This window comes from Odocoileus virginianus, chromosome 26 (assembly GCF_023699985.2).
Source record: "Odocoileus virginianus isolate 20LAN1187 ecotype Illinois chromosome 26, Ovbor_1.2, whole genome shotgun sequence".
NCBI lineage: Eukaryota > Metazoa > Chordata > Mammalia > Artiodactyla > Cervidae > Odocoileus > Odocoileus virginianus.
This window is the reverse complement of record NC_069699.1, coordinates 39,252,363-39,263,361: the sequence shown is the minus strand read 5'-3', so window position 1 is coordinate 39,263,361 and position 10,999 is coordinate 39,252,363.

The following is a 10,999-nucleotide window of genomic DNA, read 5'->3' as shown; positions in this document are numbered from 1 at the left end:
ATCTTCTGACTTTTCCTTTCCAGTCTCTGGCTCTGCACTATGGCTAAATACAAAAGAAAAAGAAAGTTGACTGGCTTTCAGCATTACGAATGATGAAGTGGTCATCAATTCGTCTCCCTGGGGCAGACTTTCTGTTGCCACAGAGAAGAGGTGACCTTTGCTCACCCTGTGGATGTGACGTACGATTTCTTTTGGCTCCCCGGTCGGCCTGTGGGAGTCATGTCACAAGAAGCCAAGAGGCTGCGGTCTGGACAAATGGCTCTGGGCAGATTGGCAGCTGTGATGAAGGACAGGTCGTCCAGAGGTTGGTCATGCCAAGTTGGATAACCGTCAGAGCACAGATCACGCCAGCAGGAAGACATGACATCAGCCACCATAAAGCACGGAAACAGCCGCAAGGCTTGCACGGTTGCTGCTGGGTAGGGATGGGGTGGGGTGGGGTGTGTGTGATGTCTGAGAATGACAGCACACGTGGGGCGAAGCCTTCATTAATTCTTAAACTTTACTAGCCCCAGGGGAAGCACATCCTGACAAGAAGGAAGCCATTTTCCACCTCATCAGCTGGATGTTCTCCTGTGAACAGTAGCAAAACCTGTGAAGGCAGCAGAGACGCTGTGTACCTTCCTGTCAGGTCTTTGAAGGCACCTGAACGGGGGACTCAGGGTCAGGAAAAAGAAAAGTAAGATTGAAGGGAAATGAGCTGCAAAGATTGCTCTTGATTCATGAGTGACTCTACTTTTGCTTCCAGAAATCATCACACTTCAGGGTTGCCTGTGAATCAATTGGGGGAAACGGGGGATCAGTTAGGAATTCTGTGGTCCCCTCATAGAGAAACCTGATCACAATGGTTAACTCAACAAAATCGAGGTTCTGCACCTTTTTTGAACTATAGCCTCCTTTGGTAGGCAGGGAAATTCTGTGAAAGAATGTTTTTATATGCATAAAATAAAATAATTCTACGATGGAAACAAATTATATTGAACTAGTCATCAAATATTTTTCAAAATAAAAATTTGGGACATAGTAATATATGTCCTTTTCAAATTAATGCATTAAATAACTAGATCAAGCCGTGAGTCTAATAACAAACCACCAGAATTTCAAAACAGTGATAACTACAAGTGATAAATCAAGATAAAGACAGTAACTGCAATGTTAAATGAGAACATCTGTGATTTCCAGAGACAAAGTCTGCAGGCTGATACTGATACTGCTGTGGTCTGTTGCCCATATTTATAATGGAAGGGAATGCTTCATCTCAAGTTTGAGATTGGTAAAAATGATATAAACTTTCCCCTTCTCAAGTTCATAAAATCCTGAATTCTTTCCAAGGATGGTTTGGGATCAATAAACCTAGAAAAAGAGGCTTATTCTTCTCACATGTAACATGTTCTGAAGGGTGCCGCCCAGGGCTGGAGCAGCAGCTCCAGGAAGAATCAGTACTCTGATGCCGTGAGCATGTGACTTTCACCCTCATGGTTGCAAAATGGCTGTTGCGTCGCCAGGCACTGCTTCTGCATTTCAGTTAGGAAGAAGAGGGAGTAAGAAGAGAGAGAGAGAGAAAAAACAAAAAAGGTGTGTGCCAGTCTGTCTCTTGTTATCAGGCAGACAACAATTTCCTGGAAGCCCTACTTCCTTTACTTTAGTTGACACCTTGTTAGCCACAATTGGTGACGTGGTCATCTCCAGCAACTTGGGAATCTGGGGAGTGTTCTAACAAGCTGTTCAGAGCTGGAAGTAAGATGAAGGGGAGGAGGATATTGTGTAGAACAACCAATGTTGGCTATGACTAAAGTCTGACTTAATAAAATTTCTTCTCATAGCTTCTCATTTTTACCATTCCAATGTGCATTAGCTATGGAGGAATTTAAGGCTGGCCTCATTCATTTGTATGTTCATTCATAACTTACTTGAAGGTCAGTTTTGTGTCTGGTCTTACAGTCTAGAGTGGGGAGAGATGACAAGAAATGTATCAAGACCACAAAATTCACTAATGCAACTCCCAGATATGGAAGAAAACACCAGTTCTTTATTTCCTATACCCCATCTGATCTTCCTCATAACCTCCTGCTGGGGAGGGATAAAGCTTAAAGGAGTCAATTAATAATATCTCATGCTCTTAAGGTTTCAACAGTCTCTTTTCGGCTTACGTATCCAGATGGTTCAAATTTCATCTGTCCCTGACAAGATTCCCAACTGGCTCCCACCAGCTGGAAGGTGGACACAGTAGGGCCCCACTGTAAGAATGAATGGACCTCCTGACCCCTTTGGCCTTTCAGTCTGTACCCTGTGTCCACACTGGTGCTTCTAGTACCTTGGGATTGGGACAGATCAGCCCAAGAGGTGATCACACCCAGTGGTGAGTCTGGAGTGGGCAAGTTCTCTGACCCAGGGCCACTGTCACCTGCCAAGACCCCTCCCCATTCTGAGGCCTGGGCCCAGAGGGGGAAGCCCCACCCTGACGTCACTATCTGCTCCCATTGTCCCCCTCTATTGCCTGCATGGAAGGGGTGGGTACTCGACTTCTTTTTGGCCACATTCCCAGTCCTCCCTGTCCCGGCACGGTGGGAACACTCTGGTCCCACCCACCAGCCTGCTCTTGGTATGTTAAGGAAGATCATGTTGAGTAGAAATCAACATCGGTCTCTTCCACCTGCAAAGCCAAGCCAGTAAGCTCAGATCAGTTTTAGCATTCTCAGCCAGATGATAATAATGATGATAACACTTCCCTGATGTTCCAACAGTTAAGACTCCATCCTTCCAATGTAGAGGAGTCCAGGTTCGATCCCTGGTCAGGGAACTAAGATCTCACATGCTGTGGGATGCGGCCAAAAACAAAATGATAACACTGAAAGCCAAGATCTCAGGAGCAGAAGTTAGGGGTGTGTGTGTGTGTGTGTGTGTGTGTGTGTGTGTAAGAGAAGGTGGGACTGGGGATTAAATGACATTGCTTTGCTATTTAAGCCCGATTACTGGAGGAAATAATGTTTAGAAGCTGTGACTCTTTTTATGGGTGTGCTGGCACACCTGTTATAACTGTTTCTAGTACAAATTCAATTGATCGATAAACACAGAGGCAGGGCAATGGTCTGATTAACTCTTGGGCTAACCAAGGATTAACTTGACTTCCTATCACTTCCATGATTCTAGAGAAGAACGCTTATAAAACATTTGAGTGCCCTCCCTGTTCCCTCTGCCTTTGTTGACAGCTGCTAGCGCGGAATCTGAAATCAGCAGTCTGTGGATGGAGAGATGAGGTTGGAAATCCCTGCTGAGGGTGACTGCTCCCAGTGCTTCTTGGGAAAGCTGCTGTTTTGACTGTTTGCCTGATGCCAACTACTTCTGCCACGTGCTCCTATATTCCGAGTTAGACAAAATTATGTTCCCAGGTGAGTTGAGTTCTACTGACTCTAGGTCCCACTGCTCTGTCAGCTCCGTGCAGGTGGGGGCAGCATGCATCCTGTGCACCAGATTCAGTGCCTATCTGGCACACAGTAGATGATTTATCATATTTAAAGGAATGAATGAATGAGTGAAATGTATAATGACTCGTGTTAGCAAACAGTTTGCCCTGCAGGCATGGAACAGCTTGTGCTCTGCCCAGATTGTTCAGCTGCCATCCGCTTAGGGGTCTTTTTGTCAATAGCTCAGTTTGATAAAATGGACTCTCACTGGGACTGAACTGGAGAGCCAGTTTCCACTCAGCTCCCTTTCCCCCATTACCTTCATGGTCTGGGAGCAGGTGTCCCCTCAGAAGAGCTGGAACCCAGGGCTTGGCTTCCTTCTCCCCAGGAACCCTCTCAGGCTTCCCTTTGTTATTTCACTGGGCTGTGAGACTGTGAGCACAGTGGTTTGGACCATGGCTCTGGAGCCAGGCAGAATTCAGCTTCCAGGCATTTCCCCCCTCCAACACGATCTGCAAGCCACTCCGGCCCCCTGCCTTGATCATGCCAAGTGCAGTCCCATCTCCAAGCCTTTGCAACAACTTCCTCTACCTGGAAAACTTTCCCCAGGGCTGCCCTTCTAGAGTTTTCCAATCTCTGGTCCTGTGTCTCCTCAGGGGCTCTCCTGACCTCACCCTCTCAAGTGGGAGCCTCCTTCCCCGGGAGTTCCTCTCTAGCCAGCTCTTTTTCAGCACACTCCCCCAGTGGTATGGTCCATGCAGATGCCCCCCAGGATGAATGCATTCTGAGGACAAAGCCTTTGGCTTGTTCTCTTTTGACACCCCAGTGCTCAGAACAGGGCCTGGCACACACCAGACATGTGAAAGTTGTTTGCTGAAATGAATGGAGGAATGAATAAAGGTGTTAAAGTTCTCCTGGCCTTGGTTTCCTCATCCATCAACTGATTATAAAAATACCTTAGAGGGTTGTCATGAAGATTAATTGAGCTCATGTTCGAAGGTGATGGTCTTGATACAAGTTCTTGATACAAGATGGTGATTTTGAAGATTTCCTGGGCCACCCAAAATCTTCTGGTCTCCAATAGTCAGTAAGATAACTCCACACTTCATCAACAGCTCTGACATTCAGCTATGCTGTGTGCAGAGGCTGAAGAAACATTCCTGCAAACAACGAGATGGCTTAAAGGACAGTACTGTCACTTGCACATGGCTATTTCAAGCTGGTGCTTTAAAAGGTTTGGAAACAATCCACTGAAAGGTATTCTTCCAGCTAGGCATTACAGCACGGACTATAATTTCACTGCAAATGTGTCTATGCTCTTTAAGCAGTGGATCATTAAGTTTAACAATATCAAAGTACTCTCTGTTCAGTTCAGTTCAGTCGCTCAGTCATGTCTGACTCTTTGCGACCCCACGAACCATAGCCAGGCCTCCCTGTCCATCACAAACTCCTTGGAGTCCACCCAAACCCATGTCCATTGAGTTGGTGATGCCATCCAACCATCTCATCCTTTGTCGTCCCCTTCTCCTCCTGCCCTCAATCTTTCCCAGCATCAGGGTCTTTTCCAATGAGTCAGCTCTTCACATCAGGTGGCCAAAGTATTGGAGTTTCAGCTTCTACATTAGTCCTTCCAATGAACACCCAGGACTGATTTCCTTTAGGATGGACTGGTTGGATGTCCTTGCAGTCCAAGGGACTCTCAATAGTCTTCTCCAACACCACAGTTCAAAAGCATCAATTCTTCAGCACTCAGCTTTCTTTATAGGCCAATTCTCACATTCATACATGACCACTGGAAAAACCACATCCTTGACCAGACGGACCTTTGTTGGCAAAGTAATGTCTCTGCTTTTTAATATGCTGTCTAGGTTGGTCATAACTTCCTTCCAAGGAGTAAGCATCTTTTAATTTCATGGCTGCAGTCACTATCTGCAGTGATTTTGGAGCCCAGAAAAATAAAGTCAGCCACTGTTTCTGCTGTTTCCCCATCTATCTGCCATGAAGTGATAGGACCAGATGCCATGATCTTAGTTTTCTGAATGTTGAGCTCTAAGCCAACTTTTTCACTCTCCTCTTTCACTTTCATCAAGAGGCTCTTTAGTTCTTCTTCACTTTCTGCCATAAGGGTGGTGTCATCTGCATATCTGAGGTTATTGATATTTCTCCCGGCAATCTTGATTTCAGCTTGTGCTTCTTCCAGACCAGCATTTCTCATGATGTACTCTGCATAGAAGTTAAATAAGCAGGGTGACAATACATAGCCTTGACTTACCCCTTTTCCTATTTGGAACCAGTCTGTTGTTCATGTCCAGTTCTACCTGTTGCTTCCTGATCTGCATACAGATTTCTCAAGAGGCAGGTCAGGTGGTCTGGTATTCCCATCTCTTTCAGAATTTTCCACAGTTTATAGTGATATACACAGTCAAAGGCTTTTGCATTGTGTTACATAGAACTTAATTACTGTACATGGTAATATTAAACAGGCTACTCACACTGAGACATATTTATACTACTTTTTTCTTGGCTTAGACTGATTCATCTCACAACCAACACCATAAATGTAAATCACAGAGGAGTAATTATTTGTTCCTAAAGGAAAGGAGGGACTTGAGAGCCTCCTTGGGGGGTCTCACCCCAAGTTTGGCTGGGGGTGGGGGTGGGGAATGAAGAGTTGGGGTGCTGTGGTGGAGAGAAGGGTTTCATGGAAATCTCATTTCTTCAAGAAAGCCTGAGATTCTAGGCTAGGCTGAGTACCTTACTTTTCTCTCAGGACAGCATTCCACAGGTCTGTTTATGGTCTGTCTCCTGGTCTAGCTATGAATTCAAATCTGGCAGATGTGGGATCATCTCAGTAACTGCTGTGTTCCTCCCCCTTCACATGGTGTCTGGTGGGCGTGACATGCTCAAAAATCATATACATCTACTCCAACAAATGTTTATTAAGCCCTTTCTTTGGGTCAGGAAGTCTCTAACTGTGTGTGTGCGTGAGGCAGGGTGGTCGTGGTGGTGGTTACAATGGTCATCAAAAATAGAGTTATTGACCTCACAGACAAGATAAGGAGATAAGACAAATAGTAAAACAAAATTATAGTCGTGATAAGGTGTGTAGGACTATGAGTTCTGGGAGTTTGATCTGGTTGGGGAGTTCGGGAAAGTTTTTCACAAAGAAGTGATGCTTGATTGAGATCCAAAGGATATGGGCATTAACAAGCTGAAGAGGGGAGGGAGCAGGCTGGGGCAAAGGCTGTGGGGCAGAGGAACCCAGGCACAAGTGAGAGAAACTAAGGCAGATCAGTGCGGCTGGAGAGAGGAGGGTCGCGTGACTTAGATGAGTCTTGGGGTGGGGTGGGGTGGGGTGGGACTATATAACATAAAACTTTAACGGCCATGACACACACAGTAGTTACTTTGTTGATTTTTCCTTCCTTGGGACTTTTATTTCTTTCTCAACACTTTCCTTTCAGGGAACTGGGGCAGGAAACCCAGGTGGAGATCACCATGCTCTGGTCACACTGTAGCTGGCGGTGTTGTTCCAAGCTCACTGCAGCAACAGTTCCCACGGCTCACGCTCTTCTGCAGTGTGACCTTGACACAGCACCCTTGACCCTGGGCCGCCTGACGTGTAGCCAGCAGAGTGTACTGGGAGAGACGCCATGTGTCGTGAGCTGAGCTCAGAAAGGGTGGTGCGGCTCTTACCCGGGTCTCCTGGAGTGTTTGCTTTCTGGAGGTTCCCTCTTGGGAAGCCCCAAGCTGTGTGGGGAGGTCATGTGTAGGTGATCTGGTCAACAGTTCCAGCTCCAGCCCAGCCCAGCCCTCAAGTACCCCTGCTGGGGCCCCAGACATGTGCGTGAAAAAACCTCCAGATGACTCCAGTCACAGACCCTGGTCGCCTCCACCCATTTGAACCTCTCAAGCTGAGGCCCTAGATGTCCTGAGGCTGAATAAAGCTATCCGGCAGACGACCCCTCTGAATTTCTGACCCACAGACTCTGCAAGCATATCAGCAGTCCCCTGGCCGTGGGTTTATACCACGCAGTTTCGGGGTTGACTGGTACACAGCAGTAGGGACCCAGCACACACGTCCAGGGAGACAAGACTGATCATTTCGCCAAGGGCAGCGGGGCGGCAGTGACAGTTTCCCGGATGCCCAAGGTCACACTGGAACTCAGAGGTTCTGCTCCCGGGACTCTAGTTTTTCTCTGTGACGGGGCAGACGACCCGAGAGAGAGCATCTCAAGTCAAGAGCCCACCCCTCACATTTTGGGCAGGGCTGAGGAGGCAGGGGACCCTGAGCAGACAGGCCACTCTCTCAGAGTTCCTATCCACCTTCCTCCCTCCAGGTGTGAATGTTGCATGCCGGCTGGGACTGTCTGCCCGAGTCCTGATTTAATTGTTCGTTTGGGATCAGTTATTTTTGAAAGATTCCCCCAGCTGATACACACTGCTGGTGTTTTGCCAAGAAAGATAAACAGCCTCACCTTGTAGTGCAGTTGGATTCAGTCTTCACTAAATACAGCAGCTGTCTCCAAGGACATCCCTGAAAATACGGGAGCACTGTGATTCCAGCTCACCTTTCAACTCTGCTGTGTCACGTTTGGTGAAGTGCAGCCGCCAGATTCGATGCCATGTTCATCACCACATAATCTGGCTTCTAAATCCTCAAGCAGTCGAGGTCCATTAAAAAAAAAAAAAAACCCAGTGAAAGACTTGTTTTGATCACCTCAAACACTAGTGATTATTCTTTTCAGTTGAAACACGGAAACAAGACTAAGCAATGCTAAGCAAATGTTCACTTTGGTGGTCTTTAAAAATGTCATGAATTAAACTGAAAATTGAAATTACCCAGTACAATAAGAAATGCTTACTGAGTGTTGTGATTCTGCACATCAGGTGGTAAGGCTGTAACTGTGAATAAATTGCTTATAGTAAGATTTCTCCCCCTCTAATGCTGTAGTGGCAGATGGGCTAATAAATATGCAACACTTTGTACCCACATTTGCAATTTTAGAGGGGCAAAGGCTTTCCCCTGCCTCGCTTTCACACACACAAAATGCACAGTCATCCAATATTATACTTTTTAATGGAGAAAACTTAATTCATGGAATGGAAAGTAGCATTCTGCTTGCAACAATTTTTACTAGTTTAGCAACAGTTATCCTGTGAGACAACACAGAAGCTGGTACTTAGGTTCTCTCTCCACAAGAAATTTTCCTTCTTTCTTGGAAACTTTTCTAACTTTGACGTGCGGGAGCATTCTTGCACCTTTATTGGTGACTAAGGTAGGTATTGATAAGCAGCAATTTATTCTGTGATCCTGTTTGCTTGATAGGAGGTGATGTGAGCCATGGTAATGAGTGGACTGTGCTGACAGGCAGGTCTTTGTCCCCCCTTACCTCCCGTAGCTAGGTGACCTTGGGCAGATCGCATTCTGACTCTGGTCCTTGGCTTTTGCATTTGCCAAGTGCAGTGTAAGTGGGATTTCCCCCTCAGGGCTAGTGTAATGGTTAAATAATGCAAGCAATGCCTGATCTGTGATATTTTCAATGACTGTTTTCTCTATGGTTAAGGTGGTGGAGTGCGGTAGAGTTTAATGATACTTTTTGTCTATGAGAAAGGACAACCTCAGCTTAAAAAAAAAAGCTGGTGACATCTAATGGAAAACACAGGCTCTGAAGCACCATTATTGCTGTTACTCTGGGGTATCTAACATGGATACGGGGTGGGGGGACATTCACTCGCCGGGCTGTTTTTCTGCAGTATTTAATGTGGATACGGGAGTGGGGGCATTCACTTGCTGGGCTGTTATTCTGTGTTATCTAATGTGGATATGGGGGGTGGGCAGGGCGGCAACATTCACTTGCTGGCTTGGTATTCTGCGGTCTCTAATGTGGATATGAAGAACCAACTCATTTGAAAAGAACCTGATGCTGTGAAAGATTGATGGCAGGAGGAGAAGGGGATGACAGAGGGTGAGATGGTTGGATGGCATCACTGACCCTCAATGGACATGAGTTTGGGTAAAGTCCAGGAGTTGGTGATGGACAGGGAGGCCTGGCATGCTGCAGTCCATGGGGTCGCAGAGTCGGACATGGCTGAGCGACTGAACTGCACTGAATTGAACGTGGATACAGGGGGACATTCATTCGCTGGGCTGTTATTCTTTGGTATCTAACGTGAATGCAGGGGAGACATTAACTTGCTGGGCTGTTATTCTGCGATGTCTAATGTGAATACGGGGGGACATTCACTTGCCGGGCTATTATTCTTTGGCATCTAATGTGGATACAGGGGGACATTCACTCACCGGGCTGCGAGAAGTAGCACAGCTACGAACTCTTTGGTGAAGGATGCTGTGGTTCAGTCCATTTGAAAGGATGGCCTCCCTACTGGCGAGAGTACTGGGGAGTTGCAGGGTGGGCTGTGGGGGTCAGGCGGCTCTTCCTCTCCCCCATAGGCTACTTTTTCAGGCCTGGGGGCTCCCCCAAAGTCTGTTTGGCCTGCAGGTGGTGAGAAGGGTAACTAAAACCTTGGGAGCAGCGGTGTGTGGGTTTCAGAGATGGGCCTCAGCAAGCAGCTGACTGAGCTGGATAGTAGAGCCAGCGAGCCCCGTTCGGGGGGTCCCAGGAAGAACTGGGCTACATTTTGGTTGGTCGGGGTGAGAGGAACAGAGGCTCTGCTACTGTTACTCCGGAGGGGACTAGAGGACTGTGAAATATTTGCATCATCTTAATACCAATGACAATGGTGCCAGGTATAGCTTGGAAGGTTTCAGCGCTCTTAGAAGTCCAAGTAATTGCTTTATTTATTTTTTAAAATTTATTTTAATTGGAGGCTAATTACTTTACAATATTGTGGTGGTTTTTGCCATACATTCACATGAATCAGCCATGGGTGTACATGTGTTCCCCATTCTGACCCTCCCTCCAAGTAATTGCTTTAAAGTCACCACTTTCAGACTAAAACCGAGTTATTTCTATTTCTAATTGTAGACACACTGACTTTTCTTCCCTACCATGTCCTTAACTTCTTTGCTCAGTTGTGTCTGTCTCTTTACCACCCCATGTGCTGTAGCCTGCCAGGCTCCTCTGTCCTTGAAATTCCCCAGGGAAGAATACTGGAGTAAGTAGCCATTCCCTTCTCCAGGGGAATCTTCCCAGCCCAGGGATGGAACCCAGGTCTTCCACGTTGCAGGGGAATTCTTTACTCTGTGAGCCACCAGGGGAGTCCCAGTCATCAGGAGGGCAGTTCAGTGAAAGCTCCTTAGCTGTTCTTGAGAGTCAGCAAGAGTGAGTCACTGATTAGGGGTTTGGGTTGGTATCTGAGGATTTCGACACCATTTTAGCTTCAGGACTCACTGAGGAAGGAGCATGACATCATCATCAGAAGAATTGTGTAGGGTAAATAACTGGAATTTCTCCAGAGATGAGATTCTTGGTTCCAAGACAGTCTCAGTGAGAACCAGGTTATGCTTCAGAAAAAACCCTCAACTCTAAGCTCAAGACAATGAAGGCTTATTTCTTGCCCTCACTAGCACACTCATAGTCTTTCAAGGACCCAGGCTGACAGACCCATGCAGATCTCCATGCTAGAAAGGC